Source organism: Hibiscus syriacus, unplaced genomic scaffold (assembly GCF_006381635.1).
Source record: "Hibiscus syriacus cultivar Baekdansim isolate YM2019G1 unplaced genomic scaffold, ASM638163v2 tig00112530_pilon, whole genome shotgun sequence".
Lineage (NCBI taxonomy): Eukaryota > Viridiplantae > Streptophyta > Magnoliopsida > Malvales > Malvaceae > Hibiscus > Hibiscus syriacus.
Genome location: NW_024063358.1, coordinates 556,749 through 566,144, shown reverse-complemented (window position 1 = coordinate 566,144; position 9,396 = coordinate 556,749).

Genomic DNA, 9,396 nt, shown 5'->3' with positions numbered 1-9,396 from the left:
AATAAGTACGAAGCTAAGTGCAGTGAAAACACTGGTGATAATTGCAGTTCATTTCACCATCAAAACAGGTGGAGGCTATTCTATATGGGTACAGCCTCTGAACCTGCTGCTCTCATCTCCCATGGCATGTGTTCTTTTTTGTACGAAATGAGGATATTTATCGGCGATAATATTAAAATATACCATAAAAAATTTAAGATATTTATCGGAAGTTTTGGATAACAGTATTTTGAAAATTAAATTGGATCGGCCGGTTCAACCAGAAATTATTATTTAGTTCGGTTTAATCTACATCGTTTGAATCGTTACTAGTGAATCGATCGGAAATGCTAAATCGTTTGAACCGGATCGACTGAAAATCGAAAAAAATCAGAAAAAACCGTCAATTTTTTTTAAAAAAATTAAACCAAACAACATTGTTTGTTAAACGAGCCAAGTCGAACTCGAGTATTACTGAGCTCGACTCGAACTTGAAAACTTTAAAAGTAAGCTCAACTCGACTCAAACTCACGAGCTAAAAATTATCAAGTTCAACTCGAACTCGAAATATAATATTGAAACTTTAACTCGAAAAGGCTTGAACTCAAAAAAAATTTATAAGCTCAATTGAAGCCGAAAATTCGAGCTTGATTGAAACGAAAAAATAGTTTACTCAATACTCACCAGAAGGCTCCATGATTTTGAATGCCAAATTACCTCTATTATTTATAGAAGTTAGTTGAGATGTTCTTTTATGTTTATTAGTAATATGAGATTATTTTGTTCTCATATTTTTACTCTTTAGACTTTTGGGATGCTCTTCTATGTTTCTTAACCATTTGTGATTGTTTTTTTTAAATTAAACCAAATAATATCATTTTGTTATGATTTTTTAACCCTAAATTTATTTTTTAATTAAAGTTATATAATTATATTTATTATTTAATATGTTTTACCTTAAATATTATGTTGTAGTTAATTTGAATCATTTTGTTTTACTTGATTTTAGGATTTTTAACTTATATATCATATGACTTGCTTTGAATATGACTTGTGATATAAAAAATTATTTTTTTATTAAATATTTTTGGTATTTTTATTTAATTTTTAAAATAATTATAATGTTGTCCGATTCTTCTAATCGATCAGACCGATTCAATCGATTAAACCAATAAATTGATAGCATAATCGATTTGTTAACCGATCCGATTTTGAAAACCATGTTGGAGAATGTGATGAGTTTGTGATTCATGTACCGACAAAACAATGGCGAAATGGGAATCAAAGGTGTGTGGTCTACTTCATCTCATATGCTGTCTGATTTGTTGTACGATTACACTGAGCACATAACTGGCTTATGAAACAATTTCATAATAGGTTTCGAGCTGACAGTAATTTTCTTTAATATTTTTTTTTTTTGATATCTTTTGATTAATATATCCCGAAGTAGCATCTTTTTTATTGAGTTGGTAAAGGCGCGTTTTCGGAGACGCGTTTTATCCGTGTTTTCGTTGAGTTGTATGTCACGTGTGGAAGACGCATCCTCGAGGACGCGTCTTTCGCCAGCTCGACTGTCACGTATTTTGTTTAATAATAAATATTTTATTTTTATTATTATTATAAATTAATAATATATTATGTAAAATGTTTCAATTATAATGTAAGAATTATCAAATATATTTTGTTAATGTGTGTTAGAGGTGGAGTGAATTATCTACATTAATATGATATAACAATATATGAAAACCAGTTTTGACTTTATTGTAGTTATAGGAAAAATGTATGAAATTATAATATTACACATATGGTTATATTATTATTTTTGATTTCGATTATCGATCTATTAATTTTATCAGTTAATTATTTAAATGTTATCAATCAAGTCATCTCATATCAATATTTAACGAAAATATTGATGCATAAGTTAATAAATTAGTATAATTACATATTTAATCTTCAAGACTTACATATTTTATAAAATTAGTCTTATTGAAAATTTAATTTAATAAATTTAATCCTCCAATCATAACATGAAATGTGTCATCGTATACATAAATTTTTTAATAACTTTTAATTTGTTTAATTTAATATTTTTCTCTACTTAGAAGGTGGAATTATTATTATATTTTTAAAAAAAATTATAACTAATAATATTAATTATTATATTAGATAAATATATTAAATATATTTATGTATTTAAAAGTTAAAAAAAATTATTTAGGTGTACATACATTGACAAATTATATAAATACAATAACATTAAATTATTAGAAACAAAAACATTCATTTAAATACAATATTAATTACATAAGAGTTAACGGTTATATGATGATAACAGAGCTGGACATTTTTTCTATTGTGCCCGATGTTTCTACAATTCCCACATCGTTTTTGTTCTGTTGACTTCTCCCGAATATCCATATCACAATGTATTCTAGTAGATTTTGGACGACCTGAGTCCCTCAATAGCAATGGATCTGGTACAATTGTAAGCCAAGTTTGAATTTCATTTGGGTCTCTTTCGTTTCCTATGGGCGGAAACTCAAATTCATATACCTTGAATACTTGTGAAAGTTGGTATACGGGATCAACATAATTTTTGTAGTCCAAATGCGAATGTGAGCAAGCAGCAATGACATGAGAGCATGGATATTTGAGTGCTTGAAAGAAACCACAATCGCACCACCTCTCTTGCAGATTAACTCTGAAAGAGTTAGCTTCGATCCCTTGCAGCGGACGTGGCATTTCGGTTACACGAAACAATTCACGGGTGTGAGAAAAATTTGTAACTAACATCCCATTTGATGCAACCATTTTTTTCTGTAAATCAACTACTAGTCTTGGGTGGTAAATATGTCTGTTTTGCTTCCAAGTAAGAGCTTGTCCACCGAGCTTTGCAAAGAGTTGACCCAAACGAAAATAAGTTGTTTTAACCAACGCCGTGACTGGTAAATGACGCGCCCCCTTTAAGGTTGAATTTATTGCTTCAGCCAAGTTTGTTGTCATATGACCATAGCGATACCCCCCGTCATATGCATTTGTCCACATTTCTTTGCTGATGTCCATAATGTACTCGCACCCTTTCTTATTTTTGCCAAACAGCTCTTGTAGTATCGACTCAAACCTTTGAGGTAAGAGTTCGTAACCTAAGCCATTAGGAATATGTAATAGTTAATATGAAGTATAAATAAGTAATAAGAAATTGATAGAAAAATTGGGAAAAAGTAACATACCCATCCGCACGACTAACTGACGTTCATCGTTATTCTTGTATTTTCCGTAATAGTTTGCAGTAATATGACGGACACAATAACGATGTTGAACATGTGGAGGTCTATACATTGTACCCAAAGAGTCCATTGCTGCTTTTATCCCGGCTCCTCGGTCTGAAATAATGCATACTCGTTCCCTGGTGACAACATGTAAACGTAAATTTTTAAGGAAAAAAGCCCAAGACTCAGTGTCTTCTCCTTGAACGAGGGCAAACGCAACAGGAAGAATATTGTGGTTTCCATCTTGGACCACATCCAATAATAAAACTTGCTTGTATTTCCCATACAAGAAAGTACCATCAATTTGGACAACTGGTTTACAGTACTTGACTGCATTAATACACTGAGGGTAAGTCCAAAAGACACGGTAAAATTGGCAGCGATCGCGAACCATTCGATCATTCACGTAATGATGTTGAGTTTCGAACTCAACAATTGTCCCGGGATTAAGTCTTTGCACAACATGAAACCAACTGGGCAGCTCATTGTAAGAGGAATCTCATTCGCCATGAAGTTTGCAAATGGCATTCTGTTTTGCCAACCACACTTTTTTATATGAGACATTGTACCCATATTGTGACTGTATAGCATAAATCAACACTGCAACAGCTATATGAGAGCTTTGCTTCACAATTGGCATGATTGCTTGACAAATAATGTTGGAGTCCAAGTTGGGATGATCCTGGTTTATAACTGTTGCACAACATATATGAGGAACGTTGTATCTGGTTAGTTCCCATAAGTTGTTCTTCCTCTTCCTCTTTGATACACGGACCATCCATTGACATCCGTTGTCACGTTGGACGCAGTAGCAGACATATTTCTCCGTGTTAGATTGATCAACTCGGGACTTAACTGAGTTACGAATATTGTAACTCTTTATTGCCATCATTGCTTCCTCATTCGATGCGAACTCCATTCCAATATGTAAATTACCGTCATTGACTGATGATTGAAGTCCATAGTTACCAACATCAATAAGATCTGGAAATTCAGGCTCATACATTGCATCATAATCAGCCTCATACATACGTGCAGGAAGTTCGGCTGGTGTTGTATTTATCGGAACGTCATCCTCGTCATCATCAGAATGTACGTTAAACTGTGGTGAGTCAGGTTCAACGAATAATCCCGTTTAAACACCATCTGCACCTGGCTCCCGAAGAGGTTCTTCTGGCGGAGATAAGGGTTCCTCCGATAATCCAATGTTGAGGTCAAATAAGTTCCCACTTGCGTGTCCTCCCCTTGAACTTGAGGCCATTGTATCATGTGGGATGTGAATAGACTGTCGTCTCGTTGGCATTTCCATATGTAAGTCGAAAACATTGGCAGATGAATGTGTGCCCCTTGAAGTATAAGAGATGTTGCCATATGGATTATTGGTGAAGCCACGTGGGTTGAGATCATAAGCAGTTGCAGATGAATGCCTTCCTATTGAACTTGATGGCATGGTATCTGGCGTTGGATCCGCCATTAATGATGTGAAATCATTACAGATCAGTTGTGTCGGGCTATCAACTTGATCAGTTTGATATGCAATGCCAAAGTGAGAGGAATATGAGAGACCACGAGTTGCACGAACCTCAATAAAATTGTCATACATTTCAATAAGAGATTGTGAACTCCCCATATGAGCATCAACCATCATAGAAACATCATCATCGTTTGAAAACTGAAATGATGTATACGTGAGCGGAAAAAGTTCAGTAGGAAATCTGTACTGAAGTGAAGATAGTCTTTTCTGGCTTGCTACACGAATCTTTAACGAAATTTTTGTGATTAACTCCTCAATTGTGATGTTTCTCTTCAAGGTTAAGGGGATATAATGATATGACTAAAAAATAACCCCCTCTTCAGCTTCCTTAATTAGTCCATCATACAAAACAACAGCAGAAAGACGACTCATTTTCAGAGAATTTGAGAATTTAGAGTTTGGGAATTTGAGAATTTGAAAGTTTGTGAACTGAAGTTTGTTTTGAAAGTTTATAATATGTTGCATATAATAGTGTCTATAATCGGAGTACTATTCACATGAAGGCGCGTTCCCGGGGGCGCGCCTTCTATTATTTCAGAGAATATGTTATCATTGCCCTATTATGTCACTCATGTCCCTCGGGGACACTAGATATATCAGTACCTATTATTTTACTATTCACATGAAGGCGCGTTCACGGGGGGGCGCCTTCCATTATTTCAGAGAATATGTTATAATTGCCCTATTATGTCACTCATGTCCCTCAGGGACACTAGATATATCAGTACCTATTATTTCACTATTCACATGAAGGCGCGTTCCCGGGGGCGCGCCTTCCATTATTTCAGAGAATATGTTATTATTGCCCTATTATGTCACTCATGTCCCTCAGGGACAATAGATATATCAGTACCTATTATTTCACTATTCACATGAAGGCGCGTTCCCGGGTGGCGCCTTCCATTATTTTGTCAGAGAATATGTTATCATTGCCCTATTATGTCACTCATGTCCCTCGGGGACACTAGATATATCAGTACCAATTATTTCACTATTCACATGAAGGCGCGTTCCCGGGGGCGCGCCTTCCATTATTTTGTCAGAGAATATATTATCATTGCCCTATTATGTCACTCATGTCCCTCGGGGACACTAGATATATCAGTACCTATTTTTCACTATTCGCATGAAGGCGCGTTCCCGGGGGCGCGCCTTCCATTATTTTGTCAGAGAATATGTTATCATTGCCCTATTATGTCACTCATATCCCTCGGGGACACTAGATATATCAGTACATATTATTTCACTATTCACATTAAGGCGCGTTCCCGGGGGCACGCCTTCCATTATTTTGTCATAGAATATGTTATCATTGCCCTATTATGTCACTCATGTCCCTCGGGGACATTATTCATATCAGTACCTATTATTTCTCAGGGGACTTGAAGGCGCGTTCCCGGGGCGCGCCTTCCATTATTTTGTCATAGAATATGTTATCATTGCCCTATTATGTCACTCATGTCCCTCGGGGACATTATTCATATCAGTACCTATTATTTCTCAGGGGACTTGAAGGCGCGCTCCCGGGGCGCGCCTTCCATTATTTTGTCATAGAATATGTTATCATTGCCCTATTATGTCACTCATTTCCCTCGGGACATTATTCATATCAGTACCTATTATTCTCAGGGGACTTGAAGGCGCGTTCCCGGGGGCGCGCCTTCCATTATTTTGTCATAAAATATGTTATCATTGCCCTATTATGTCACTCATGTCCCTCGGGGACACTAGATATATCAGTAAATCAGGTAAATTATAACCAAAATTTAACATCTTTTGAAAGTTCAGCAAGTTAAGAATAACTTAAATTAAAACGTTATGTGAAGTTTGAATAAATTAGATAAAATGTTATGGGTAAATAGAATAAATGTGAAGTGATAAGTTGATTGTGACATTGAAATTGTATGGAATGAGCATTGAAATGTGACATTGAATAAATTGCCAATTCACCCCCTCTTGGCCGATTCCGTCGATCAATTAACTCAACATAAGTTGATTTTAATGTATACGTTTTAATATATATGTTAATGATAAAATCATATGTATGGATAAATTTAATTTCAATTTAAGTATTGTGAACTATAATTGGAATATAACTTTTAATTTCGAATACAATTGGAATATTAAGTTGAAATTTAATGTTAAATTTCAAATACTATAATTTATATTTTAAATTTAAATTTCGAATAATATTATTTTTATTTTTATTTTAAATTTCGAATAATATAATTTGTATTTTAAAAACATTTATCAAACATTTAATGTTAAATGTGAATAAAAATAACATTAAAAAATATGTATGTAACAACCATGAAACATTTAAATAACATAACCAAATTACATAAAATTCTGAAATATAATTATTTAAATAACATTAAATACAACTGGATCACCGATGTCGTCTTCTCGAATGAGTTCCACATGGCGGTGGTTGTCTATTTCGTGGAGGATTTCTTCGTGGAACTTGTTCTTCGGTCTCCTCATCTTCACTATCATCATCAGCAGCATTTTCTTCATTTGGTGTAGATGACGCTGAAGGGGCTGAAGGACCTGTATAAAATAACGATCCTGGAGGAGTGCTAGTAACAATCCCACCGCTCCCCGGGAACTGTGAAAACTGTGGAAACATTGGCATCGATGTCTGTGATCCAGATGGAGATTGAGGTGTCTGTGGAGAAGCACCACCAGCCAAATAAGATGCATATGAACCATATGCTGGATCATTAAACATAGTCGTATATGCACCTCCATATGGTATAAAACCCTGCGGGCTAGGCATGTAACCTGGCGGGCTAGGAATGTAACCCTGCGGGCTCGGAATGTAACCCTGCGGAGATGGCATATAAACTGGTGGGCTTGGCATATGAAGTGGAGGGCTGGGCATGTACCCCTGCGGCATCGACGAATAAGGATGTTGTGATGGGACTGATGCAGAACCGGTAGCGCATTCTCTCCGTCCACGCGTCGGGGGACGATGATATTGAGACGGTTGACGTCTTTCTCGGCGCCTAGGAATGTTAACCCCTCGTGCTTCCGCCGAAAGTAGAAACGACTTCCCATTTTCATTAAACCAGTCCATATAGTTATCTGTAACCATATGACCAGTTTCAGCGTAATATTGTCGAGGGGCCAACAGTGTATACCGGTTCTCCCAAAGCGCAATCCAATCTCTGTGTCTCACCACCCAGTTAACATCTTTCTTTCCTTGTCTATCTATGTTATGCACGTCGTCTAAATTCCTAGGAGCTCCAGGAATATATTGCGTACAACCATACTGACGGAGCACGCGATCAACTGGATGCCACTCAATAATAGCATAACATATAAGAGGTATAACCGATATCCATACCTCTAATGACCCACTAAGGTGGGGTGGGATGCAAGCTTTCACTTCATTGCTCGCATAAGGTATCCACTGAAACTGAAATATAAATATACAATTCAAATAAATAAAATATTCTAATTATATCTAACATTTTAAATAAAAATATTAATAATTAAACAAATTTAAAAACATACCTCAGACCCAGCTTTCGTATCAATAAGTAAACGAATTTCCTCTAACCCAGTAGGTATATTTTTATGGTCCTTTCTTTTCATCGACCACCTATGAAATATAATATAAACTAAATATCACCCTATTTAATTGAAAATATTTAAATCAAAATTTAGTTCGAAAATTACCTCAACAATAAGGGGAATACGTATGGTTCATTCACGATCGGGCATAAGAAAGGCATGCGGAACCACGCCCATGATTGTAGAAGCAGAAGACATCCACCGATAGCAGTTTTCTTATAATTCGTCGCCCGACACATTTCTCTAAAGAGAAATGCCAAAACTGCAGCGCCCCAACTATATCTTCCAGCTTCATCAAAATCGATCAGATGCCGCAACCACATACAATGCACCTGGTTGCGAGATTTGTCGGGCATCAATATTCCTCCAATTATTCGTAGAATATATGACCGAGCACATGCCTTTGCTTGATACTCTGAAGCATTTTCATTTAAAACCTCAAAATTAGCTTTCAACCAAGATAAAGCTATTCTACCTCCATTAAACTCTGGCGGAGCAGCTCCAAGATAATTAATGCACATTGATTGCCAATCACCATCCGCCATACCACACATCATATTTCCGTCGACGGGAAGCCCCAGATGCATAGAGACATCCTCCAATGTAATTGTCGCCTCTCCACATGAAAGGTGAAAAGTGTGTGTCTCGGGCCTCCACCTCTCAATCAGTGCAGAAATTAGGACAGGTTCGAGTTTGCAACCGCCTATAATTGTTGCAATATACCCGAACCCGGCAGAAGCCAAATATGGAAAAATACGTTCCGGTGTTGGTATATGTAGATTTTTAATAAAAGTCTCTAAAATACGATCAATATCCTAAATAATATATATTATAAAAAATAAAAATTAATATAAATTCATAATAACTTTAAAATAAAAATAAATTTAAATATTAACATTAATTATAAAAAATATTACCATATCGCTAAAATGTCTGGAGATATGATCAATATCCAATCGCAACAGCATTTCGTTTTCCATTATAACTGTAGACAAAACAATATAATTAGCAAAAAAAATTAATAATTCTAAA